Here is a 14,966-nt window from a genome sequence, read left to right as displayed (position 1 = left end):
TTTCCAGTCTATAGCACCACCACCAACTCTTTTACAAATTACCTCAAATATTATTTCTAGCTCTTTTGAAACTCTCCTGTAGAATTGGACGTCTCCACTTTGATGTCCTATCATCACCTCAAACTCAACATGCCCAAAACTGAATTAATTCAGTTTTGAATTAATCCTTATCTTATCCTCTTGAAATCTGGTCTTTATTTTTCATTTCTGATATTTCTAAATGCTTTTTCCATGCAGCAAGTCACCTGAAATGGAAACTGGGGAGACCTCTTTGATTTCTCTCTATCCATTATACTCCCATTCAATTAATCACTAAGTTTTGCGATTTCTCTCTCAGCAATATCACTCCCTTCCATTCCTTTCCATTCCCAATGCCACCACTTTGAGTTTGTTCATTATGTGTTCTTTGGATACCATTACAATATTTGCCTCTTAATCTCCCCACTTTCTGGCATTTCCTCTTCCAGTCTGTATACCAGTCTATATAGATTATTTTTTCTAATGTTTCACTCTATTTATTAGAAATACTCATTACTACCCCACTGGCTACCAGATAAATTCCAAACTCCTTAGACTGACCTTTAATTCTTCTTTGATTTTTTTTTTTTTTTTTTTTTTTGACAGAGTCTCACTCTGTTGCTCAGGCTGGAGTAAAGTGTCATGATCTCGGCTCACCACAACCTCCACCTCCCAGGTTCCAGCAATTCTCCTGCCCCAGCCTCCCAAGTAGCTGGGACTACAGGCGTGTGCTACCATACCCGGCTAATTTTTGTATTTTTAGTGGAGACGGGGTTTCACTATGTTGGTCAGGCTGGTCTCGAACTCCTGACCTCGTGATCTGCCCACCTTGGCCTCCCAAAGTGCTGGGATTACAGGCATGAGCCACCACGCCCGGCCAGTGATTTACCTTTTTATCCTTTCCTCCAGTACTCTTTGACATGTTGCCTGTGCACCAATAAATGAGTATTACTTTCTACTATTCTTAAACTTCTTATACCTTCCCATCTGAGTGCTAATGCTCATGTCATTCTTTTACCACAGGATATGTTGGTGCACACCTCCTCATCTCCACCCACCCAAATCCTAACCACACTTTAAAAAGGAAGTCTAATTCAGCTCCAGGAAGACCTCCCTCATTTCCTTTTTTCAGCCGGAAATGGGCTTTCACTCTTCTGATCTCTTATTGCACATCATGCCTCTCTTAAGGTAGTTGAAACATGCTTCCTTGTAGTGCAAGTTGTTTGCAACTTAGTTGTAGGCTCTCTCCTAGAATAAGGTTTAGTCAGGTAAGAGATTATGCATATCTCAGTCAATATGATACTTCAAGTGCCAACCACTGTTACTGACTCATAGTATGTGCCCATACATGTTTATCTAATGAATAAATATATGATTATGATCTATAACCTGTTGTTCTACATAAATGTTTATCATTAATTATGAGGCAGGTCCTAAGAGGTTGGTGTGCATAAAACATTTATTTTTTGTTAAAACAATGATGATTTGTGCTTATTGGTAGTTTCTGGATCTTTTTAGTGATGACTGGCTTCTCAGATTAATAATTATTTTAATTTTTATTTAAGCATTCATTTCCTTACAAAACTTAAGTGTGATATATTTATATTATATTATGTTTGCTTCCCATGAACCCTAAGGAATTTACTTGTTACCAATCTGCAATGAATATATTACAAAATTATAATGAAACATATTTACATCTTTGTTTGAAATCTCATTAATTTTTTTTATTCTACATGTTTTGTTTTAGGTAAGGGTATCTCAATAGAGGAAGTATGTCATTGAGATAATTATTTCAAATCATTGCTGGGAGCTGATAAAACTGCACACAGCTAATGTGTAAATTTACTATTGTTTGCAGAATAACCAGCTCTGACTTGAGGAAACAGGGAGAAATTATAACCCTTCTGATTATGGATAGGAGAAAAATAGGTACTTTTCTCTGATAGGCAAAATACACTGTCAGTGCGATCAGAACACTAGGCAATTTTTGCTTTTTGTTGTTGTTATTGTTTTTCCCCTACAAAAGTTGGGTAAAGAAAGCAAGAAAGTTAATGATTGTGTAGTTGAAAATATAGGTAAGGACTTCTCTTAGTTTTGCTGGAATAATCCAGATAGAACGACTGAACCATTTGGCTGAATTCATATAGATAAGCAACATTTCATCACCAAGCCAACAAAAAGTTGACAATAAACTTCCAGTAATATGTGTACAGGCCACCTGAGGGTTGAGTTGTGTAAAATGTTAAATATTTATAATAAAGTTACTGTAAGAGTATTTATATAACTGACATCTGTTGAATGCTTACTTTGTGCAGGCATTATGCTGAAGACTTTCTAAACACCTTCTTATTTAATTTTCATGATAGTTCTGTGAAGTAGATTCCATTATTATCCTCATTTCTGAGATGAAGAAATTAAGGCTTAATATGTCCAAGTTCATACAGATATAAAATAGCTGAGCTGGAAATACATTCAAATATGAATTTAGAAGCCAAATCTTAACCACTACACTATATGTATATGTTCTTTAAAAAAAAAAAAAAAAACGAAAAAAAACTGCTCTACACTAAATTTCTAAAGTTTGGTGGTTTGTTTTTTTTTTTTTGAGACAGAGTCTCGCTCTGTTGCCCAGGCTGGAGTGCAGTGGCACAATCTCTGCTCACTGCAAGCTCTGCCTCCCAGGTTCACCCTATTCTCCTGCCTCAGCCTCCCGAGTAGCTAGGACTACAGGCGCCCGCCACCACGCCTGGCTAATGTTTTGTATTTTTAGTAGAGATGGGGTTTCACCATGTTTATCAGGATGGTCTCGATCTCCTGGCCTCATGATCCACCCACCTCGGCCCGCCAAAGTGCTGGGATTACAGGCATGAGCCACCACGCCCAGCCTAAAGTATTTTTTAAAAATTTGATGTTTTAAATATAAAGTTGTATCTTTAATAAAGAAGACAGGAAAATTAATAAATTGGGGAAGGGTTGTATCATTAGGAAAAAAAAACCTGTTTGTCTGAATCTTAGACAAAACAATTATTTTGGCTTTAGAGCCATATGATTGACTCAGTCTCCATATGGTGGCACAAATCATAAATTGCAGGTTTAAGGTTTTTGGAAATGTTAATAAAACAACTTTCAATGTTTACATTTATAATATCAAAATTCTGAGTTGAGAGAAAATGACACAAAAACATATCTGTACATTCCAAACTATTGAGAAACTTGTGACATGTCCGAAACTTGCCTTACATTCAACTAATGAAGAGGAGTGCTTGACGAAAATGAAAATAAACTGAAGACATACCATTGCAGTATGAGCAGTACTTGTACTTTTTGTTTCTTTACAGTTCAATGCTTTATTCATTGATTGCTGCCCAATTAGGACTCACACACTACAGTAATCTCTTCACAACCACAAGATCCCTTTGGGCCAACATTTAGTTATTCCTCTCTGAGAAAGCAGTCTAGCCCATTGGTTAAGGAAGTGGAAACTGGCCAGACTGCCTGTGTCCAAAGTCTGTCTCCCCAGTTTATCAGCTGGGTGATCTTGGGCAAAATATTTAACCTCTTCATGCCTCAGTTTTCTGATTTATAAAATTGGAATAAATGATAATAGTATCTTCCTCATAGGGTTCTGTGAGATTGCAAGAGTAAATGTATACAGCTGAACATATGTAAATTGCTTAAAATAGTACCTGTCGCAGGATAAGGGCTATTCCCGTTAACTAGTATCACTTACCTTTTAGTGGGTTTTTCAAATTTTAGTTTCAGTATATACAAATTGTAACTCTGTCAACTGGAAATAATTATAAAAGGAAGGAGGATGCTGACAAGTAGTAGTAGAAAAGGGAAGAGGGTAGGAGGAAAAAGCCAGCGTATACATTTCTGCAATGCAGGCTTGGGGAGATACAAGAAATAGAGGGAAAGTAGCCCAGGCCTTAGAATCATATTCAGATGTCTGGGAGTAGAGAGAGAACCAAGATGCTGGCAAGAATACCTGACAAACATGTTTCATAACAGCTAAATAGGATCACTTTTTAAAAGTTAGCACAAACATTGTTTCATCTTTAACTTCCAGGGATCTATGCCTCTCTGGGATCTTTGGCTTGAGAAAACAACTCTGTGTCATAACACATGAAAGGTCTTGAGTATTTGAATGGTGGACTAGACACAGAGGAGCACTGCTACCACCTACTAATGTGCATACAACCAGCATTAAAGTGAAACAAGGTGATAAGCCTCTCCTTGAAAAGGAGAGGGGAAAAAGAAGGAAATCCTGAGCAGTTTCTTATGACAAAGTATGACAAATAAACACTGATTGTACAGTTCTACGTGTTGGTCATTTAAAATGTTGGGGAAAAGCCATGGTAAGTCTGTTAATGTGCCAGAGTCATTGTCTCAGTTTAGTGCATTTAAAAAAAAAAAAGATAACGGCTTCGTAGGTACACTCATGGGCTCAATCCTTCCAAATCTGGATCCCTAAAACTGTAAGTTTCTCGCAAACGACTTCTCCTATTAGAAATTTTGAGGAACTTTACCTTCATGATTGAACAAGGACTTACTTAACTTCACTCCTTACCTACTTTATCGCATATCGATGATTTCCAGTGATGTCAGAAGACATGATGTTATCACTGCGTACATATTCAGGATAAAATAAACATGTTGCTTGGCTTTTAATTTATGGTAAAGAATTTTTAAAAATATCTTCTCCAGAAACACATTATATCAAAAAGGAGGCCTACGTAGATCCATCACCTGAGCACTTGCTTGTTGACTAGGTCTCATCTTGTTCATCTACCCTTCAACTACTTGGTTTTAATTGGTCCTATGCATGAAAATAAACACGTAGCCTTAATTTGTGCTGTACTCCTCCACACTGTCTGTATTCCAGAATAGTGCTGATTTTATAGACATAACAGAATGATCAATTTTGTCTGTGAAATTCCACCCACACATTAGTTTTCCCCGGTTCCTATCCACTATTTGTTCTCACAAACGAATTTAACCCAACAGCCACCTGGAGACCCCTAGCGAAATAGGCAATAGAGATAGGAAAATTATTTGTCAGAGAGAGCTTTTACCTAAAATTCTGCTTCTCCTCTACCCAGTTCCAATATTCCAGTCATCTCCATCAAGTGTACAAATCTATTTGAAGATGCAAAAAAGCAATACATATGCCTGGTCCATAAAAGAATTCAATAGTCAATAAATTTCAAAGTTAAATGTAGCACATGGAATATTGTTTAATGTCTTAACTTGCCCGGGTGCTGAAGAAGTAGAACAGATAATATTGAGAGTGGATTAGAAAGCCAAGGAGAGCCTGGCATATATAAATTACATAAATTGTAGTATATTCTTCACTAGAATTTTCTGTAAATTATATACAGCACATGTTTCTGGGTATAGTAATTTATAATAGATTGTAAGAGAAGTAGGACAATTAATAGGAAATAGGACTCCAGAAAGAAGGTGGTTTAAATAATGGAAAGCTGATCTTTGCACCTTTACAATTAGGTGAATTTTATACTCCCAAAAACAAGTAGAGAAAAAGATAAGAAAGTGAGCCCCCTCCTTTTGCCAACTAGAATGCTAATTTCTTCTTTCCCTACACTTAGACCATTCATTTTCTCTTTCTAAAAGTGATTATGAAGATAAATTCCTCTCAGAACCAAAAAGAAAACCATGGGTTATGGTATGGAGTTTGGATGATGGTATTGAAAGCAATTTGACTGTAGCTTTGGCTTTCCTAATATTATTGAAATCAAATCCAGTTTAGTGGAAGCCTTCAAGGTAGGAGAAATAGTGTCTTACATTTTAAGAAATATGTTCCTTGTCACCTCCACTGACCTACACTGAATAGAATGATTTGTGTTTAAAAATTGATTCATCTATACAATACTGAGTTGAGCCAGATACCAAGCCAGGGCACTACGTGGGGCCTATGAGAAGGCAGAAAGAATGATTATCTAAAGTAGTGATGCTAAGTTAAGGAATGTGTTTTCTTTCTGAGACATCCTGCTTCTAGACTGACATCTTGCTTCCAGACCAACATCCTTACTCCAGCCTGCTCCCAGGCCTGACCCCAACGAATCATCATATTTTCTTCTCACTACTGTTCTACAAATCACCTCCGCTCCAGTCAAACTATTACAGTCTATGTCCTCTAATCCTGCATTTCCAAGCCTTTGTGTGTGCTGTTTCTCTACCTAGAATCCCCTCTGCCTAAAATTCTCTCTCTCTCAGCTTATCAAAAGCTATCTTGGCCGGGTGCGGTGGCTCATGCCTGTAATCCCAGCACTGTGGGAGGCCGAGGCGGGCGAATCATGAGATCAGGAGATAGAGACCATCCTGGCTAACATGGTGAAACCCCGTCTCTACTAAAAACATAAAAAATTAGCGTGGTGGCACGCGCCTGTTATCCCAGCTACTCGGGAGGCTGAAGCAGGAGAATCACTTGAACCTGGCAGGTGGAGGTTGCAGTGAGCCGAGATAGCGCCACTGAACTCCAGTCTGGGCAACAGAGGTAGACTCCATCTCAAAATAAATAAATAAATAAAAAGTTATCTTCCAAAATACTTAGTATGCCTTTAAGTTTCACTGACTGCTATAAGCAGAGGTGACCTTACCTCCCCCAGAAACCCAGAGAATACATTTCCCTGATAAAAATGTCATATGTTTTTCAAGATCAACAATTAGACAGCAAATATTTGTTGCATTCCTACTACATATGAGACATTCATCAGCATTGTACAGAGTATGTGATTAAGTGCTGAAAGCTGTGCAGTTCTAAGAAGTAAAAAATGACTGGCCACCTCAGAAATATATAATTAAACAGCATATTTAAATTAATGCAATTTTGCTCAAAAGCTCATATTTCTTAGGCAGTCTTTTAAAGAGGACTTCAAATCAGTGTGATATTAATATCCCAAGAGGATTGTACTTCAGTGTGGATCAACACTTTTTACTCAAACTTAATTTTTTTGTTTTTAAATAAAAAGGATGAATTCAAATGTCTGCATATCAACATGAAAATGATCCCACCTTCTGCATAATTAAGAGTATTGTATTAATGTGTACGTAATGTAGAATCAATAAATAATTAACTGCTACTGATTGTAATTGAATGTTTTCTTTTTTTATAACTTTATTGTCAGCCATGATAAAAAATCTGAATGTTTATACTGCACTAAATTAATTAGTGTGTCATTTCTATTACATACATCAGCAGTCAAATAATGCAGTAACGTCTGTTTTTAATGTTTTAAAAATACGCTATCCCTTATTAAGTAAAATAGGGAGTTACTGGAAATGTTTTCAGTGATTGGTGATTATGGCAGTATCTTCAAAAAGATCTAATAAAGTCATTTATATTTCCTCCAATTACTACATTTTAATCCACTGTCAATTATGAGTAACAATATGTAGACATAAACTCTTCCTTTCTGTGGAAATAAATTATGAATCTCTTTTGTTACATTGCTTTATAACAATGAATACTTATCAATTAGCAATGATAGGCTGTTCTCAACCACACTTTTGCAGAGAGTAAACATGTAAATATAGTGTAATTGGGTCAAAAAAAAGTCAAACATTGGAGAATTTTATGTTGAAAGCCAATTTGTATTAATTTAACTATATTTTGTAATCAGTCCTTTCACGAAAGTCATATTCATTTATTTTGTAAGTATGCAAAGCAAACAATTATGAAGACATTCTCACATGAAACTATTTGATATGGTCAATGAAATACTGTATTTTGGAAATGACTAAAAAGTTCTTAACTAAGTTAAGGTGCCACATTTAGCAAATAAAAATACAAGATGCAATATTTAGAATATACTTATACAAAAGATTGTTCGTTGTTGATCTGAAATTCAAATTTAACTGGGCTTCCTGTATCCTAATTTGCTAAATCTGACAACCCTAACAGGGAGAATCAGGGAAGGCTTCTCAAGATAGGTGACACTTGAGCCATCAAGGATCAGTTGAAGTTATCCAGGTGAAAGGAGTAGAAAGTTGGGGCAAGGATGGCCTTTGACGCTGAGACATGGAGATAATAGTAAATATGGCTGGAGAGTAGGAGTGTGAGAGAGTGATGAGAAGTAGGAGTGAGCCCTTCAGTTCATCTAGAAAATTAACTTCTAACTTCACAATAACAAATTAAGAAAAAAAACACTACTTGAATCTCTATCCCTTCTCTCCAAGTTCATAGCAAAGTCTGACAGGTATAAACACAGCAGCAGTTGTCTAAAACAGTTGCTTAAAAGAATACAAAGCTCTGCTCTGTCCAAAATTGTATTTCTTTTTTCAGAACCTTCAACAAGTTTCACCTTGCTCTTTGAGGGCTAATCAGCCTTTGATTTTCTCCAATAAGAAATCTGATCACTTCTCTTTTCTTTGAACATGTCACATTCCTCATGCAATGCAACTTTTTCTACCTGTCAGGATGTCAGGTCTCAATGTAATTTTACAGCTAGAGAAATCTGAGTGCTTCAACAGGTAATTTTTCACTGATAACTGATGGTTGATGAAAGAACCATATACCTTTCATGTAAACTGATGTTTGTATCCTGTTCGGATGCTAACTTCTGAAAAGTTTTGTTCTAAGAATGAACTGTGGCTCACCAAGCTATTCACTAAAGTCTTTCAATATGAGGCCTTTACTCTGGCCAACCACACTGGTCTCTATTGTCTTGGGAAGGCTTTTCATACAAAGTATAAATTTCCATTGATACCAGTCATCATTACTCAGTGTCTCAAAAATTCATTTCAAACTCAATAAGACGTATATTTTCAAATAATTTATCCAATCTCTCAACTTAAAACAGAGTCAAATGTTGCATTTTGAGTCAAAAATGTCTGAAAAGAAAGAAAACATCATGTGGAAGATGTGACCTGCTCTCATGTTAAAATTATGTGTCATGGCTGTGTATCAACAACAGCTGCTCTAATCACCATTAACAAGGACTCATACATCATTCTGTTTGAACTATAAATAGTAAATGTCTGTATATAAGGGCAATATGTGAAAATGAAAATGTTCTGTGTTTTATCATATAACATGTTTACCTTTTTCTCATTCCTCATTTGGTTTTAATTTTATTTCAATTCTCTTGTAAGCAATGGACCATGTCCTCAACACAAAAAAGTCAGACACGCACAGCTCTCTGTCCTCTACTCCTCACAAATATACTCATTTTACCACCTCTGCCAAAATTTCAGTCAAGGTTACTACATATCTTTATCTTTGGTGCAAACAAGCAAAAATTTCCATTTTACTGCTTTTCCTCCTGAGACCCATCCTGGAGTTACCGCCATCTAGTGACAAGTAAGAGTATTTAATCCTTTTATTTTTGAAATCTCTATAGCTCAAAATTTAGAAAAGTAAAAAAAGTAGACATAATAAAATAAATGTAAAATTCTGAAAGAACCTTTTAGTCCACAATATAGCTGCCACACCATTGTTTGACTATAAATAAACATAATTATTTTTGTGTTTTCAAATAAATCAGACTTCTTCCAGTTTTCCAGCATGTTAATGTTCTACTTTGGGATGAAAATGTAAACTATACAGATTATGTATTCCTCTGCATCTTGAACTTACTGAAATTCTATGCTAAAATAAAATTTCTTTTTTATTAGCTTACTAATTGTTTTCAATAACAATTTGCTGTTTTATAGAATATGCTTATATCTGTAGCTCTTGGCTTGAGAAGTTTCTGTGTGTACACGTTCCTGAGATGTTGTCACAAATTATTTCCCTACATTCATGACTACATAAATATTGCTTCAAAATAAAAAATGTTAACATTTGGCCAACATATTTTAGAATTCTTTCAGATATATGGTATTAAATAAATTATGCTAAATATATCTGTACAATTAGCTGTGTAGAAGTTAGAAAGTTGGTTTTCTTTAAACGGTGCCCTACTATCATCTTTCAGGGTCACACACATAGTAACTTTAGTCTGGAAAGTGACCTATTGTTTAAAGTAGGAAACATAGGAGTACTGCATAATTTTAGTTGAATTGTCTTAAGAATCAAATGCAGCCCTACTGGCTGCAAATGGGAACTTCCATGTAAATGTCCAAATTTTATGAAGAACTACCATTTAGGGTCAAATAGCATTTATTTAAAAATCATCTCTTCTGAGTTTTAAAGTACAAAGAATTATGTATGATGTTTTGAATTGGTTCACTTTTTCCTCAGAAGCAGGATGAAAATATACACAGTGGATACTGAACACTCCAAATGGGCAATGTAATCAGTTTGTCCAGTTGAAGAACTGCTGGGAGGCTTAAGCTAGTTTTTTTGGTGTTGATAGTAAAGAAAACCCTCAAATATGAATGGGTAGGCTCTGGGTCTCCAGGTTAGCAACACTTTTTGTTTCCCACAGTCACTGGAACCAAATCTCATTAATCTATGTCTTCTAAAAAGTTATAGAGGTCACATTAAAATGTGTTTGATATAACAGTTTATCTGTGCTTGAAAAGGAAACAAAAGTAAAATTCTGAGGCTTAGATCTTTCATAATTTAATATCAGACTTGAATTCAAGAAATGTCACAGTAATGTTACTGTGTCATAATAATAGGAAGGTAAAGATTCAATTCAGCTGATACTTTAGATACATATTATATAATATTGTTTTAATGTATACAAATAATGTGATAGAAATTATGTAGTTGTTTCAATATTAGGAAAACAAAAAATGTGGCCGTTAGGATTACAGGAGGCTGAGGCAGGTGGATCACCTGAGGTCAGGAGTTCAAGGCCAGCCTAGCCAACATGGAGAAACCTCATCTCTACTAAAAATAAAAATACTACTAAAAATACAAAAGTTAGCTGGGCGTTGTGACGGGCACCTATAGTCCCAGCTACTCGGGAGGCTGAGGCAGGAGAATCACTTGAACCCGTTGGATGGAGGTTGCAGTGAGTCACGATTACACCACTTCACTCTATCCTGGGCGATAGAGTGAAACGCTGTCAAAAAAAAAAAATTATGTTTAACATGATTTAGCATTAAAAAATGATCAAATTGATTAAACTAAAACAAAAATACCTCAAACATCAGAAGTACATTTTCTCAGCTTGATTTCATGTGTGCCCATTGCTTTATCTGTATTACAGGAATCTTGAATTTACAAAAAATAATAAAATATACTAACCAAATAAAATATTAATAGAGCAACAGGAATCATCAGAAGTAATATTTTCCTTTAGCTAGATAGACATGAAATATTTCTTTTTGTGTGTCCAACAATCATCAGTGAGAATTTTATAGTAGAAATTTAAAGAACATTCATTAAGTAAAAGATTTATATTTTTCCAAATATTCAGGTAAATTCCTTTAATTCTGAGCTAGATATTTTGCTTCCAATTTTAAATGAATGTTTTAGATTGATTTAGCATTTCTTTTTTGAAATCAGCATGTAGGTCACAGGTTAGGCTACAGTAACCTGTCAGAGGGCACTCTCCTTTGTCAGAACTTTAAAGTTGTAACACCCTGGAGAATCAGTAAAACACTATATTATTGTGTCCTGTGGCATCGTACGGCAAGAATTAGACTGAGAGGCATTTCCTAAATTTAGGACAAAGACAAGAAATTTAAAATCAAGCAACTCTTGATGTATAAGTAATCTGAGGCAATTAAGTTCAGAGAAAATGTTGTTATGAACCTGTGGACTGAGACCCTAGTAGAGAAGCTTGTATTAAGAAGTGGGAAGTTCTCAAAAATAAAATTTTTACCATACAACTAAAAATAATCCCCAAGTAAAATAGAAGGAGGATGAATCTAAAGATGATGTGACCTTATAGGGAGTTCTCAAATGAGCTTATGTTATAAAAGAAGGCACATAAAAGATGGAAAAATAGACACACTCAAGGACAAATGTTTTAAATTTCACATATATACCTATTTATACATTATCAAGAAGCTTGAAGCCAAGGAAGAAATGAGAACAGTAAAATTAGAAGAAAAATTTAAAACCCCCAAAAGTGTCTGAAAAAATTATATTTAGAATAAGCACAGAAAAGGACTACGTTGATTTGTTTCTCAAATTTGGGAAGTTAATTTAAAATGCAGATTCTTCCCCTACTAAGTACAAATCTCCAGGGATGGGCCCATGAATCTGCATTTTAATTTCAAGTAAATTTATTTTTTTAAGTAGAAAGTGAATATAGTTTAGAAAGTCAAATAATGGTCTAGGCGCAGTGGATCACACCTGTAATCCTAGCACTTTGGGAGGCGAAGGAGGGTGGATCACCTGAGATCAGTGGTTTGACCAGACTGGCCAACATGATGAAACCTCGTCTCCACTAAAAATACAAAAAAATTAGCTGGGCATAGTGGCGAGCACCTGTAATTTCAGTTACTCGGGAGGCTGAGACAGGAGAATTGCTTGAACCCAGGAGGCGGAAGTTGCATTGAGTTGAGATCTAGTCACTGCACTCCAGCCTGGGTGACAGAGTGAGAGACTCCTTCTCAAAAAAAAAAGAATGCTAAAAAGACAACCACTAAATAATAGTTCTCTTGGTCAATTTATTCCCAAACTCCCAAACTTGCTCCTCAAAGGAGACAACTTTCAAATGTTTTAGTTATCTCTACTGGCATTTACCTCCACTTTTCTAAACAATATGCTTATATTGCTATTTCTTGATTAGTCACTCTTAAATTCTACCTTTTGACTTCCTATGACAGTAGATAAGGATTTAGACCTCTTACACTTCCACTCCTAAACTTCCCCTCCCCATGCTCTCAACATAGTTGTATCATAATTTAGGGAAAATTGAACTCAGCATTTACATTGGTATGACCATATACATTTTGTTTGTAGTTGAACTGACTAGTATACTGTTATTGCTTTTCTTTTCTCTTATAATTTCTTCTTTTTCCAGGCATTAATAATTGACTCTTTTCCTTATATTCTGAGATTTTAATGAACCTACTACTAATTGCACCCAAACATTCCGTCATTGTTTCCATCCTATTTTCCACATGAGCAAACATATCAGGTAATTCCTCAATTCCTGTTTTCCCAGAAGTATTCCCTCTTGGAGTCTTTTACCTCTTTGCTCTGCTTTGGGCTAGTTTCTCTTCAGGCCTGTTGCATACCTGCTGTCCTGGATATTCCCTTTGCCATCATCCTGTGTTGGATTCCCTACTCCTTTAATCTTCCTTTTTCTCTATTTGCTCCCTTGTTTTGGTAGACCACGTCCTCCAGTCACTTTCCCAGTGCTGCATAGAAGGCACTTTTTGAGTCCTAACATGTTTGAAAACATCTTTAGAGCTACTAATGCACTTTGTAGTGCCTCATTTTAATATGAATGGGAAGCCAAATATCATCATATATTTGAAGAAGTCCTCTGATATATCTTTAAAAAAGGCAAAATAAACAGAAGACTTGGAGAGGAAAAGCATAGAGCCAAAGCTAACAATAAAACGTTCAAAATAGGTAAATAATATCCTCAGACAGATGACAGATGCTGCATCTGTGAATCAAGAACAAGATACTATATGAACTTGCTGATGCTGAACACGTGCAGCTTCCTGGAATGTGGCATGCCCACGTAGCCGTACACATCTCTTTAACTGTATTCTTTGTGATATCTTTTATAGTAAACCAACAAATGCATTGAAAACATATGCTTGAGAGATAGATGCCACTGAAACTATGAATAATACAAGAACTTCAGTTGATATTGAAGAGTATTCCGATACTGAGGTACAGAAACACCAAGTACTAAGTCTGGAAGCATGGCAAGACAAGCTTATTAAAGCATTTGGATACTTTTCATAAAGGTGAGAGTGGACTGATGATGTTTTTTCCTCTATATGGAAAAGTATTAACAGTTGAGATGAAATGGTTTCCATACCAGGGACACAGTGCAGTTGGTGTGAAAATCAGTTAACTTGAGATACAAGAATGTTTTACAGAGCAAATCTTTCTTACTCAGAAGAGCCAATCACTAAAATTCCTGAAACCAAATATATAAGAGTTCTTCAGGGAATATTTCATTGTACTGTTGCAGCATTTTTTATCTTCCCAGAACAAATATTGACAAATTTGACAGGATTTGGAATAGAGGAGCATTAGTTACCATTAATCCAGGTGGATTGTGAATGCTCTGCAAGTATAATGTCGTTCCTCCTGAGAAAACGGTTTCAGTACCTCGTGTGTGTTCTTTCTTATGATTCAAGTAAAAACATGCAGCCCACCATTTTTATGTTCCACATGCTTAAATTGAAAGGTTGTTTGGTACAACATGCAGTATTTATTGTCCTGGAAATGCTGATGCTTTTGAAGAACAACATAAAAGTTGGGGAATTGACTACATTTTTGGAAAGATAGATCTACTTACAGAAAAGTAAATGAGACATAAATAAAATCAAGTAACATCACCATGATTTTGAGCAATTGAAAATTATGCTGAGACTGGGCACAGTGGCTCATGCCTATAATCCATCACTTTGGGAAGCCAAGGAGGGAGGACTGCTTGAGATCAAGAGTTGGAGGCCAGCCTGGGGAATACAGTGAGGCTTCATGTCTACAAAATACAAAAATAAAAAATTAGCCTGGCATGGTGGCATGTGCCTGTAGTTCCAGCTACTCGGGGGGCTGAAGTTGGAGGATCACTTGACCCTGGGACGTTGAGGGTGCGGTGAGCCTGACTGCGCCACTGCACTCCAGCCTGGGTGACAGAGCAAGAAGCTGTCTCAAAAAAAGAAAAAAGAAAAAAAAGAAAGAAAAGAAAATTATTCTAAGGCCTGAAAATGTAATAGATGAATTTTTAAAACTTGTTTATAAATCATACCATAGATCTTTGCTCAAAAATGCATATAACCTTTTAGAAAAAAGGAACACATACTAAAAAAGTTAAAATAGTGCCTTTGGAGGAGAGTATGATGCGTGAAAGGTGAAAGATTAAACCAGTGTGTCTTACTGACAGATT

The 14,966-nt window shown here is 35.8% G+C and overlaps 1 pseudogene; it reads left to right on the top strand.

The window, feature by feature from the left end:
- The first annotated feature begins 13,687 nt into the window (after nt 1-13,687).
- Nucleotides 13,688-14,385, top strand: LOC100446454 (thiopurine S-methyltransferase-like; annotated as a pseudogene).
- The last annotated feature ends 581 nt before the right edge of the window (nt 14,386-14,966 follow it).

Source organism: Pongo abelii, chromosome X, assembly GCF_028885655.2.
Source record: "Pongo abelii isolate AG06213 chromosome X, NHGRI_mPonAbe1-v2.0_pri, whole genome shotgun sequence".
Lineage (NCBI taxonomy): Eukaryota > Metazoa > Chordata > Mammalia > Primates > Hominidae > Pongo > Pongo abelii.
This window is presented reverse-complemented; position numbering and strand designations above follow the sequence as displayed.